The sequence below is a fragment of the Ursus maritimus genome, unplaced genomic scaffold (assembly GCF_017311325.1).
Source record: "Ursus maritimus isolate PB19 unplaced genomic scaffold, ASM1731132v1 scaffold_13, whole genome shotgun sequence".
Taxonomy (NCBI): Eukaryota; Metazoa; Chordata; class Mammalia; order Carnivora; family Ursidae; genus Ursus; species Ursus maritimus.
Window position 1 is genome coordinate 54,770,451 of NW_024423675.1, and position 11,125 is coordinate 54,781,575.

An 11,125-nucleotide genomic window follows, 5' to 3' on the forward strand; every position below is an offset into this window, starting at 1 on the left:
TAGAGTTCACAACTTAAAAAATGTTGACAGAGGGAAAGATGAAAGTCATGGGGTTGTTATACGAGATCTCTCCAGGCAGCTGTCTCATTTTCGTCCCCGAGGTGCTGCGTTCTGGGGAGGGCTGGCGTGGGCTCAGAGCTCCTGCTCTAGCCTTGCTGTCTCACTGTGGAACAAGGGGGCTCAGCTGGATGATTGCTGAGGGAGCTCCCCTCCCAGCTCTAGCCTTGATGATTCCATGTTCCAGCTCCCTTTCTATAATGGGCACCTTTTTTTTTGGCCTGAGTTTGCAATTTATTTCTGTATGATGCTTAGATTTATTCTAATAGGGCCAAAGGCTCCAAAATGAGAAGGGTGTTTCATTTTTGTTTAATTCTCAGTTTTCATTTTAAAAAGTGTGGGACAGGGGTGCCTGAGTGGCTCAGTTAGTTAAACATCTGACTCTTGATTTCAGCTCAGGTCACGATCTTAGCATAGTGAGATCGAGCCCCACGTTGGGCTCTGTGCTGAGTGTGAAAGATGCTTGAGATTCTCTCTCTCCCTTTGCCCCTACCTCCCCTCTCAAAAACAAATAAATAAAAATATATAGTGTGGGGCAGGTGAGTTTGGGGAGCATGGACTCCCCATGGTGGTTTTCTCATGGGGGTTCCTGACCTTTCCAGGAGCCTGTCCCTCTACACCTGCTCATCTCACCAGGGACCGCTGCCTTACCCACGGGACAGACAACACTTCCCAACACCTAACTTGCTTGGGAACGTTCATGAGGACTTTAAGTTTCTGCTTGTCTCTTCTGAAGTATAATGTACAACCAGAATTTTCCCTTCTAGAAGAGGATAAAATCTATAGACTCACTTTATGTTTAGGCATTACACTGAACTCAACTTTCTACTTCAAACTAAATTTAGAGAAGATAGTATTTAAATTCACTGAAAATGAAATTTGGTTTGTTTGCAACAGTTCAAAAGAATCCGGCCCCATCTTACCTTGGGCCCTGCGACAATGAAGCATGAAGCAGTCAAGAATGGTGATGGACAAGGAGTTTATTCAAAGAAGGCCACAGCATCCAGACTTCTGACCAGGAAGGGATTTATTGTTTAATATGGACCCAACCTGGAAGATATCCACCAAAAAGAGAAGAGTTTAAGTGTCCTTTATTGTGTGCTGTGGGACAGACAGAGCAAGTTTGAGAAAATGACTGCTTAGGTCAGAGGAAACAATTGAAGGACTGTTCCCCAGGAAGTTTCTGCTGGCTTTCTAGCAACATTTCCTGAAAGAACCATCTATACTTAATGTTTCCAGTCCCTCCTTTCTCATTCTCTTCTCGACCTATTCCAATCAGGTTTTCACTTGCCCCTCTTCATAAACCCTTGACCATGTCCTGTAGCAGTCCAGTGGACAATTCTCAAATCCATTCATTTGACCTCTTAGCAGCACGGAACCAGTTGATCACTTGTCCTTGAATGCTTGGGTGCTAGGTCTCCACACATATATGATTTTCCTTTTATCACCCGGCCTCTCCTTCCTGGTCTTCGTTGGAGTGTTACGGGACTCACTTTTTAAATGTCTGACAGGCATCTCAGATGAAACATGGCAAAATCACAACTCTTGATTCCTTCCTTCATATCTGCCCTTACTCCAGTTTCTCTGTGCCCCCCATAGCACAGTCATTACTCTTGAAAGGGATTAAAAGGATCCTGAAAACCTTTCGTGGATCCTTCCGTGAAGACATCTTAAAATTTCTATTTCATTGCTGGTGAGCCGAGAGAAAGGAGTTATTCCTAATTTTAGGAAATTCTAAAACATAGATGCTCAGTATATACTGGATGAATGAACGAATGAATGAGTGAGAAGCAGAGACCGTTAACAACCATCATAGAGCTTCAGGGCCTGCTTTATCTGGGTAGACCTTTATCAAAATGTCGGTTTTCAGAGGTTTAAGAACCTGTATCCCTGGGTGGGCTAGACTCTCCGCTGTTGTCTGTGGGTACTTCTTTGCCTGAACCTCTAGCCCTGAACACACACATCAACAATTGGGATGTAAAACTTTGCAACTGAATAGCAGCTTACATTTAACACTATAGGTAGAATATTCTAGGCCCAACCTCTATCAATTCAAAACACTTAAAATTGACCACTTGGTTCTGTTGCTTTTCACATGGTTTGAAAATGACCTCTGATAAATGTTTGGAAAGAAGCAGGAATTGCATATTTTCATTTTCCCCCCTTTCCATGAAATTGCACAAGAAGAGGGGAGTTCATATGTGGACAGATCAATTCATATCACCTCTAAATAAGCCCAAGAAAGAAAATGGATAATATCAATGTAAGAGAGATACTCTCTTTTTGCTTTTAAATTCTTCAATTATTTGCATCCTTGGTGTCATCTTCCTTTGGGAGATGGTCCTTTTAAATAACCCCCTCAGATCTTAATATTAAAAATATTGGTGATGACAGAGAAACCAATAATGACGAATCGGTCTGACGTCACTAAGCCATTAAATCATTTATTCACCTCTAAATAAAACTCTCATTGTATGCGAAAGAGCTACAGGTTCCTTTCCTAGATACAAGAAAGAGCTGGTGGCCCATGGGTCAGGCTCTACTGACAATGCGTGGGGGAGAAAGTCAACTGCTCTCTTCCCTTGGCTGACCAGAGATTAACGAGACCCAGAGCAGGACCAGGTATGATAAGGAAGAACCAGGGACAAAGCATGAGCAGAGGTTTTATGGGGTCACTTCACATAGGTGGCATCTCTAATCTCTACTTTTGTACTTATGTACATGATGCGTGTGTGTATGTGTGCATAATCTTATACTTGTATACCTAGTGTGAATACACACAAGCATATACATCTGTAAGCGCACACACACACACACACACGGTTTAATACTTCAGAAACATTACAGACTAAACAGGGGTTTTGAGGATAGTCTAGGACCAAATTATGTCTGCCACACATATAGGAGATGACTTACTATATTAGAAACTACCTGCATTATTTAAGTATTTGGACTTAATCATAAAGATAAGTACATCACATATGACTCCTCGGCTCCTGTTTTGTTTGGTTTCCCTGAGAATCCACGTTGAGCCTGGGGAATTATGCACACGTGTGCTTCCTGCCATTTAGGAAAAGAGAAGCATTCAAAGGCAGGACAGCTGGGAGGAACATTAGAAGCGGGTGCAAGTATAGCACGGGCTGCTTGGAAGGTCCAGCTGAGTTTTGAAGATTTCATTTTTGAGAACAGCTTGCAAAGCTTGATTACATCATTCTATTTTAGAGATTCCCACCACAGGATGTCTCAGCCACAGGATACTGCAGTCCGGTCAATACTTTTCCCTCTTCCACGCTTGTGTATTACCTCATTCTGGTCATGAGACATCAAGGCCGTGACCATTTCTATCTTTGCTTTATGCACCAGGTAGAAACTCTAAGGTTATGTGCTGTCGTTTATGAGTTTTATCTCAAAACTTGAAAATTATATCATAGTACCATCTCAGGGCTCACTGGGATGAAAAGAAGCAAAGAGGAAAGCGAGATATGGCTTTGGGGCTGGGGCAAGTTGAAAGGTTACTAAGGCATAACTGGGGCCTTTTCCTCCCCCACTCCACCCTAAGTAGAGAAATCTTAAGAGACCAGGAAAAGGAAGAGAGATCCTATTTCCAGGAAAAGAAAGCATGCTAATTCCTACATTAATACAACATGTCTCAGCATGGTGTCCGAGAAAAAGAGCACGCACTGGTTGTCCTAACAGGGTATGTGACTTTCAGCATGCCACCCCCTCCCCGCTGAGCCTCCATTCTCTCATGAATAAACTGAATGGGTGTGCATGCCAGACACTGTCGATTTCCCTGCGAAGAATGAAGGCCCCTTTCCCCTCATCTATTAAAAAAACCAGATTGTTCTGATGGCCACGTGGTCAGGGAAGGTGGGCCCTGCTGTCAACTTCCAGTGGCCAAGCAGGGCAAGTTCCCTTCTCTGGTGTTTGGTTTAGGAGTGGGCGTGTGTTGAAACCCCCCCCCCCACACACAAATATGTTGGAGTCTTAAGCCCCAGTACCTCAGAATCTGACCTTATTGAAGATAGAGCCTTTACAATGATTATCAGGTTAAAATGAGGTCATCAGGGTGAGCTCTAACCCAGTGGGATTAGTGTCCTCATAAAAAGGAGAAATCTAGACAGAGACAGATATGCACAGAGGGAAGACAATATGAAGAGACAGGGACAGAAGAGAGCTATGGACAAGCCAAGGAGAGAGGCTGGGGCAGATTTTCTCTCACAAACTTCAGAAGGAAACAACCTGCTGACAGCTTGACTCCTGACCGCCGGCCTCCAGAGCTCTGACATGATACCTTTCCATTGTTTAAGCCACTCACTTGGTGCTCCCATGTAATGGTGGCCCTAAGACATTCTGTCCTTGCTGCCTTGCTGGTGAGGAGGGAAGCCCGGAGGCCCCGAGGTCTGGGCTGTCCTGTAACTGTGCCAGACACACCCCCAGGACAAAGGCTTCCCAGCCAGGGACGCTGTGGGAAGACTGAACTCACCTGGGGCCCTCTACTTCCAGGCTTAGGATTTTATGATAAAATATACATCTTTGTTGGATAAGCCCATGTTAGATACTGGGAAACAATTACTTCAGCTCCAACCAAGACGATTCTCACCATTTACCCTTCATTTGTCCCCAAAGCTGATCTTTTAGCTCTCTCAGTGAACGATGACTGTAAGTTTTGGATGGGATATAGAGACTGCACATAAAAGGCATTAAAGTCGGAGGGGTATGTAACGTATTTCTATTCAAGTTTTTTAAATGACTCACACAGGGTACTAAAGTGTAAAAAGTTGAAACTCACACTTTCCAGTAGCCTATAAAATGCCACCGACCCTGGAAATGAATCACTTGACAGTGAAGACAGATTCTGGGGATTGAATTATTTAACTTTCATATATGAATTTTGATGGAAAGTTCTTGTGCAAAGGGCTATGGGACCCGCATGGAGCATCTGCGTCCTGCCCATGGCTCTGATGAAGGTAGCAGTGGCTGTCTCTAAAGGGTCACACCCAGGTAGGAAGACCCAGGACGCAGGAGCTTAGCCCTGAGGAGGGGAGCCAAAGCCACACAGAGGAAAGTGGTAAGCACCAAGTGTGACAAGGCAAAAGAAGCTGGAGAAGGGAGAAAGGGAAACTGAGTCTGATGTGGCCGGACAAGAACAGTGCAGGGACAAAGCTAGAGCCGGCGGGCTGCGGCCACCAGTGGACAGGGCATCATGATCCTATTTGCAGTTAGTTCTGCCTACAGAAACTGGGAGAAGTGGTGGTCAGAGGAAACCATAGGATCAGATTCATTACACCGGGTAGATAGTTCTAATGCTATGCCTCAAGGACGCCCCTCCTGCGCGGCAATTTCTCTTGCCGCAGACCAGCGCAACGAGCACATACTCTCCTCTGTGATGAGATGTGAGTAGCACTCACAAAGCATCCCCTTTCGATCCCTCCTACATTGTTGGTGGGAATGCAAGTTGGTACAGCCACTCTGGAAAACAGTGTGGAGGTCCCTTAAAAAGTTAAAAATTGAGCTACCCTATGATCCAGCCATTGCACTACTGGGTGTTTACCCCAAAGATACAGACGTAGTGAAGAGAAGGGCCATATGCACCCCGATGTTCATAGCAGCAATGTCCTCAATAGCTAAATTGTGGAAGGAGCCGAGATGCCCTTCAACAGATGACTGGATTAAGAGGCTGTGGTCCATATATACAATGGAATATTACTCAGCTATCAGAAAGAACGAGTTCTCAACATTTGCTACAACATGGACAGCACTGGAGGAGATAATGCTAAGTGAAATAAGTCAAGCAGAGAAAGACAACTATCATATGATTTCTCTCATCTATGGAACATAAGAACTAGGAAGATCAGTAGGGGAAGAAAGGGATAAAGAAAGGGGGGGTAATCAGAAGGGGGAATGAAACATGAGAGACTATGGACTATGAGAAACAAACTGAGGGTCTCAGAGGGGAGGGGGGTGGGGGAATGGGATAGACCGGTGATGGGTAGTAAGGAGGGCACGTATTGCATGGTGCACTGGGTGTTATACGCAACTAATGAATCATCGAGCCTTACATCGGAAACCGGGGATGTACTGTATGGTGACTAACATAATATAATAAAAAATCATTAAAAAAAACCAAAAAAACAAAAAAAAAACAAAAAACCCCCCAAAGCATCCCCTTTCCCTAAAGGGGAAAGAGTCTCCTGACTCTCTACCCAGTTTCCTGAAATCCACCCATACCAAGTCTTTTCTTTGACTATTATTAAATATAATTACTCAACTTCTGTTTCTGGTAATATGGTGGAGTCTGCTATTTGGATCAGTATTTCTGCTGAAAACTAAAAATTCTCAATAAAAAGTTTCTAGAATATTTTCCTGAAAGCATCAAAGCAATGAGAAGATAGTAAGGAATGATCAGGCCAAAAATGTAAGTGAAATTTGAAACCTGTAGTGGTAAGGAAAAGCACCAAAGTCACTTCTGCTCCGGGGGCATTTGCCAATCCAGCTGAACTTGAGCTTCTGATTTGATATCCTCAGAGGACAGAAGAGATTCATCTATGCTACTGCGTATATCAGTCCTTCACTACTTTTTATCGCTGAGTAGTATTTTGATGTATGGATGTACCACAGATTAATGATATATTCACCAGTTCATGGACATTTGGTTTGTTTCCAGTCTCTGGCAATTACCGGTCAAGCTATCATAGACAGTCATGTACAGGTTTTTGTGTGAACCTAAGTCTTCATTTTCACTTAAATAAATACAGAGGAGTGGGATTGTTGGGGTGTATGGAAAGTGCATGCTTAACTTTACAAGAAATTGCTAAGTGTCTGTGCCATCTTGCACCAATAATGTATGAGAGTTCCAGTGGCTCCACATACTCAGCAGCACCTGATAGTGTCAGTTCTGGTTTGGTTGGGTTTGGGTTTTTTGCCATTCTAATATAGTTGCATCTCATTGTGGTTTAAATTTGCATTTTCCCAGTGATTAATGATGTCAAGTATCTTTTCATACACTTATTTGCAACTGTATTTCTTTTTTTTTTTTTAAGATTTTATTTATTTGACAGAGAGACACAGTGAGAGAGGGAACACAAGCAGGGGGAGTAGGAGAGGGAGAAGCAGGCTTCCCGTTGAGCAGGGAGCCCGATGCGGGGCTCGATCCCATTACCCTGGGATCATGACCTGAGCTGAAGGCAGATGCTTAACAACTGAGCCACCCAGGCACCCCTGTATATTTTCTTTGAAGCAGCATCTACTCAATGCTTTTGCTCATTTTTTATTTTTTTACTTATTTTTAAAAGATTATTTATTTATTTATTTGAGAGAATGAGAGAGCACGAGCAGGGGGGAGGGGCAGAGGGAGAGGGAGAAACAGACTCACCACTGAGCAGGGAGCCTAATGAAGGGCTTCATCCCAGGACCCTGAGACCATAACCTGAACTAAAGGTGGACACTTAACCAATTGAGTCACCCAGACGCTCCAACACTTTTGTTCATTTTTTAATTGAGCTGTTTGATTAATACTTAGTTTTGACAGTTCTTTAAATATTCTGGGTACAGATTTTTAAATCAGACCTGTGATTTTGCAAGTATTTTCCCCACCTGTGCCTTCTCTTTTTATTTTTAACAGTAACTTTTTAAAGATCAAAGCCTTTTAATTTTGATGAAGTTCAATTTATCAATTTATGGGACATGCTTTTTGTATTAGAACCAGTTTTATGTTTCAGTGGCTGGCAGCTCCCAGGCTCTCATGTGGTTTTAGTACTTCCTTTCCACTTACAGCACTTTCTCAGATAAATGGAAAGTCAGTCTTGTAATAAATCACACAGAACAACTCAAAATCTATTCTACGGATAGCATCTCCATCTGTCAAAGTGTTGAAGACTTGGGATAAACAGAACAAGAAGCAGCGAAGCCACCATCAATCCTCCGTAAAGAATAAAGCAGCCTTTTCTTTTTTTTTTTTTTTTTAAGATTTTATTTATTTATTTGACAGAGCTAGAGACAGCCAGCGAGAGAGGGAACACAAGCAGGGGGAGCGGGAGAGGAAGAAGCAGGCTCATAGCGGAGGAGCCTGATGTGGGGCTCAATCCCATAACGCCAGGATCACGCCCTGAGCCGAAGGCAGACGCCCAACCGCTGTGCCACCCAGGCGCCCCAGCAGCCTTTTCTATTACCTTACTGCTCCACCCATTCTGATGTCTATAACAAAACAAGGTAATATGCACAATTTAGGGGACAAAGTGATCTGTAATCTAAAATGAAGAGGGTGAAGAACAGAGGTGCTGGGTAGCCAACAATGTTGCTCACAAAAAGACAATCACCCGGACTGTTGGGCTTCAAAGATTTGCTGTATCACCCCAACCTCCCTGGATAGCAAGGAGGGTATGGGTTTTTAAAGACATGAAACTGATGCAGAGGGAAACTATTAGTAAATTGCTGATCTGAACATTGGCTCACTTTGTTGGTCTTCTACCTTTCAAGTTGAATAGCTATTTTTTGAAGGGTGACCGCTTAGTAAAAAAAGATTTTGCTCGTTCAATGGTTTTATCACCTAGGATTATATCATTACTCCTAAATCCTAAAATGAGTTTTAAATAATAAAAAAAAAATCCCTAATCATTCATATTGAGCTATTATTATTTTCTGATTAGCTGCGATCATTGAAATATGGCCTTGATGGTTTCACATATATAGGATAAAATTCTTGTCCTCTTAAAGGATCTTCCCAGTATTTTGGTTACAAGTTTTTAAAGCTTGGTACTATCTTTTATCTCCTTATCAAATCTACTAATAACCTATTATATGCCAAAATAACACTGGCTCTAGTACCTAATAAAAAATTCCATCCGGGGGCGCCTGGGTGGCGTAGTCGTTAAGCGTCTGCCTTCGGCTCAGGGCATGATCCCGGCATTGTGGGATCGACCCCCACATCAGGCTCCTCTGCTAGGAGCCTGCTTCTTCCTTTCCCACTCCCCCTGCTTGTGTTCCCTCTCTCGCTGGCTGTCTCTATCTCTGTCAAATAAATAAATAAAATCTTTAAAAAAAAAATTCCATCCAACTTACAGTCTAGTGAAATACAAATTAATACCCAGTAGGTATATAACAAGCAGGGTTTATTTCATTCATGAATCATTCCAGAAATATTTCCCAAATACCTACAGAGGTCAAACTCTGTTCTAGTTGCTGGAGATGTAATAATGAACAATAACTGATATTTTCCCTATAATATGGAGCTTGTGGTCTAGTATGGGTATGGACATTAACCAATAATCTCACAAGTAAATATATAATTAAAATATGTGATAAGGGCTATGAGCGATAATTAAGTCATAATGTGAGAGATCTCCTGGGAGTAGGGAAGGTTTTTATAAGAAAATAATGTTTTGGATGAAATCTCAATTAGAGTGAAAATTAACAGGGACGTGGTGGTAGGGCAGTGAACACTCCAGGCAGAAGTAACAGTATATGCAAAGGCCCTGTGATACATTCAAAGAAGGCTTAAGAGACCTGGGCAAAGAAAACATAAGAGAAAAAAAGGTAAAGATGAGGACCTGCAGGGCGTTTTAGGTCATATGAAAAATTTTGCTTTAAGAGCAATGGGAAGCCATGTTTCAGGTCAAGAAGGAGATGTTAGTGGGCGGGGGTGCGGAGATAAGATTTTTCACTTTGCTTGTAGTGTGAAGTGTGTTACTGAAGACGGCAGGTAAGAGTAGCCTAAGAAGGGCCGGTTAGGAGACCATTGAAATAATTCAAGTGAGAGGAGATGGTGGCTTGGATTGAAGGGGTTACTGTGGAGACACGCATAGAGGGATTTGTGAGATACATGTAGGTAGATAGGAACTGAGGGTGGAGGGACAGGGAGGCCCTAGGCTTCCAGCTTGTAGAACTCAATAAAAAAGAGTATCCATCCGGTAAGAAATCCTAAAAGAGGAACAGGCCGGTACGGAAGATCGTGAGGTCGTCATCCATGCCGTTTTGGTCACGTTGGGTTTGAAGTCACCCGAATGGGATGGTGAATGAGCAGTCAGACCCATATGTCTGGAACTTAGAAGAGGGGTCTGGGCTGGAGATACAAATTTGAGAGACCCTGGTGTATGATCATCGAACACAGAGGCAAGCATGGCATCCGCCAGGGAACACGTGCAAGGTGAAAAGAGATCTGGCCGGGGCCTTGATGGATTCTCAGTGCTCATGGTCAGTGAGAGGAGGATAAGCCCACAAAGAAGGGGTTGGCCAGAGTCAGCTGGAAAAAATCGGGAGAGTTACGGCAGCATGCAGTCCACTGTATTGAGTGCTGCTGAGAAGTCAAAGCCTGGAAAACAACAACAACAACACATCGTACTTAGTGACCTGGTGGTTATTGCAGCTGGTTTTAATATGATGACCAGGGAAATAGCCAGACGGGATGAGCTGAGATGTGGGCTGGAGGTGAGCAAATGAAGACAGTCAGTGAAGACAGCTCTTGAGAAGCTGGACCCTCAACGAGAGAGAAAAGATGGGGTTGGCGGAAGGGATACGTGTGGGCAAGGTTAAAGTAATTAAAAAGTCATGTAAATAATGACAGCTGCAGATATTGAGAGACTATTAGGCAACACTAAATCCTTGACATTTGTTACGTAAAATCATTCAAGTTCCTGCATTAAAATCCAAATGTGCCTGTATTTCAGAGGCTTTTCAGCCTATTTTTGAAGAAACTGAATCCTTTTATTAACTGAAGTTCCACTTAACATTCCAATCTGTAGAACAGATCAAAGCAGAGGTGGTTCTTATGACACCTGCGTGAAACAGGAGGCTCCTCTCGTGACAAACCCATGGCCTTTGCAAAGGCTGGAAAGGTGGTACACCCGTTACTAATGAGCAATGTATTTCTTTGAAGCAACTTGCAAAGATACATAAAACGCAAAAGAATGAAAGAGAGGAATGCATCAGAGCAAAGTCAGCTACCAGAAGAGCAGACCTAAATCGGTTACCAGCAGATCCTATACAGCCTCTAGACAGGATAGAATTTCGTCTCCGAGCTTCCCAGGAGCCAAAGCAAAGAGGTGTAAAAAGATTACTCACAAGAATCACA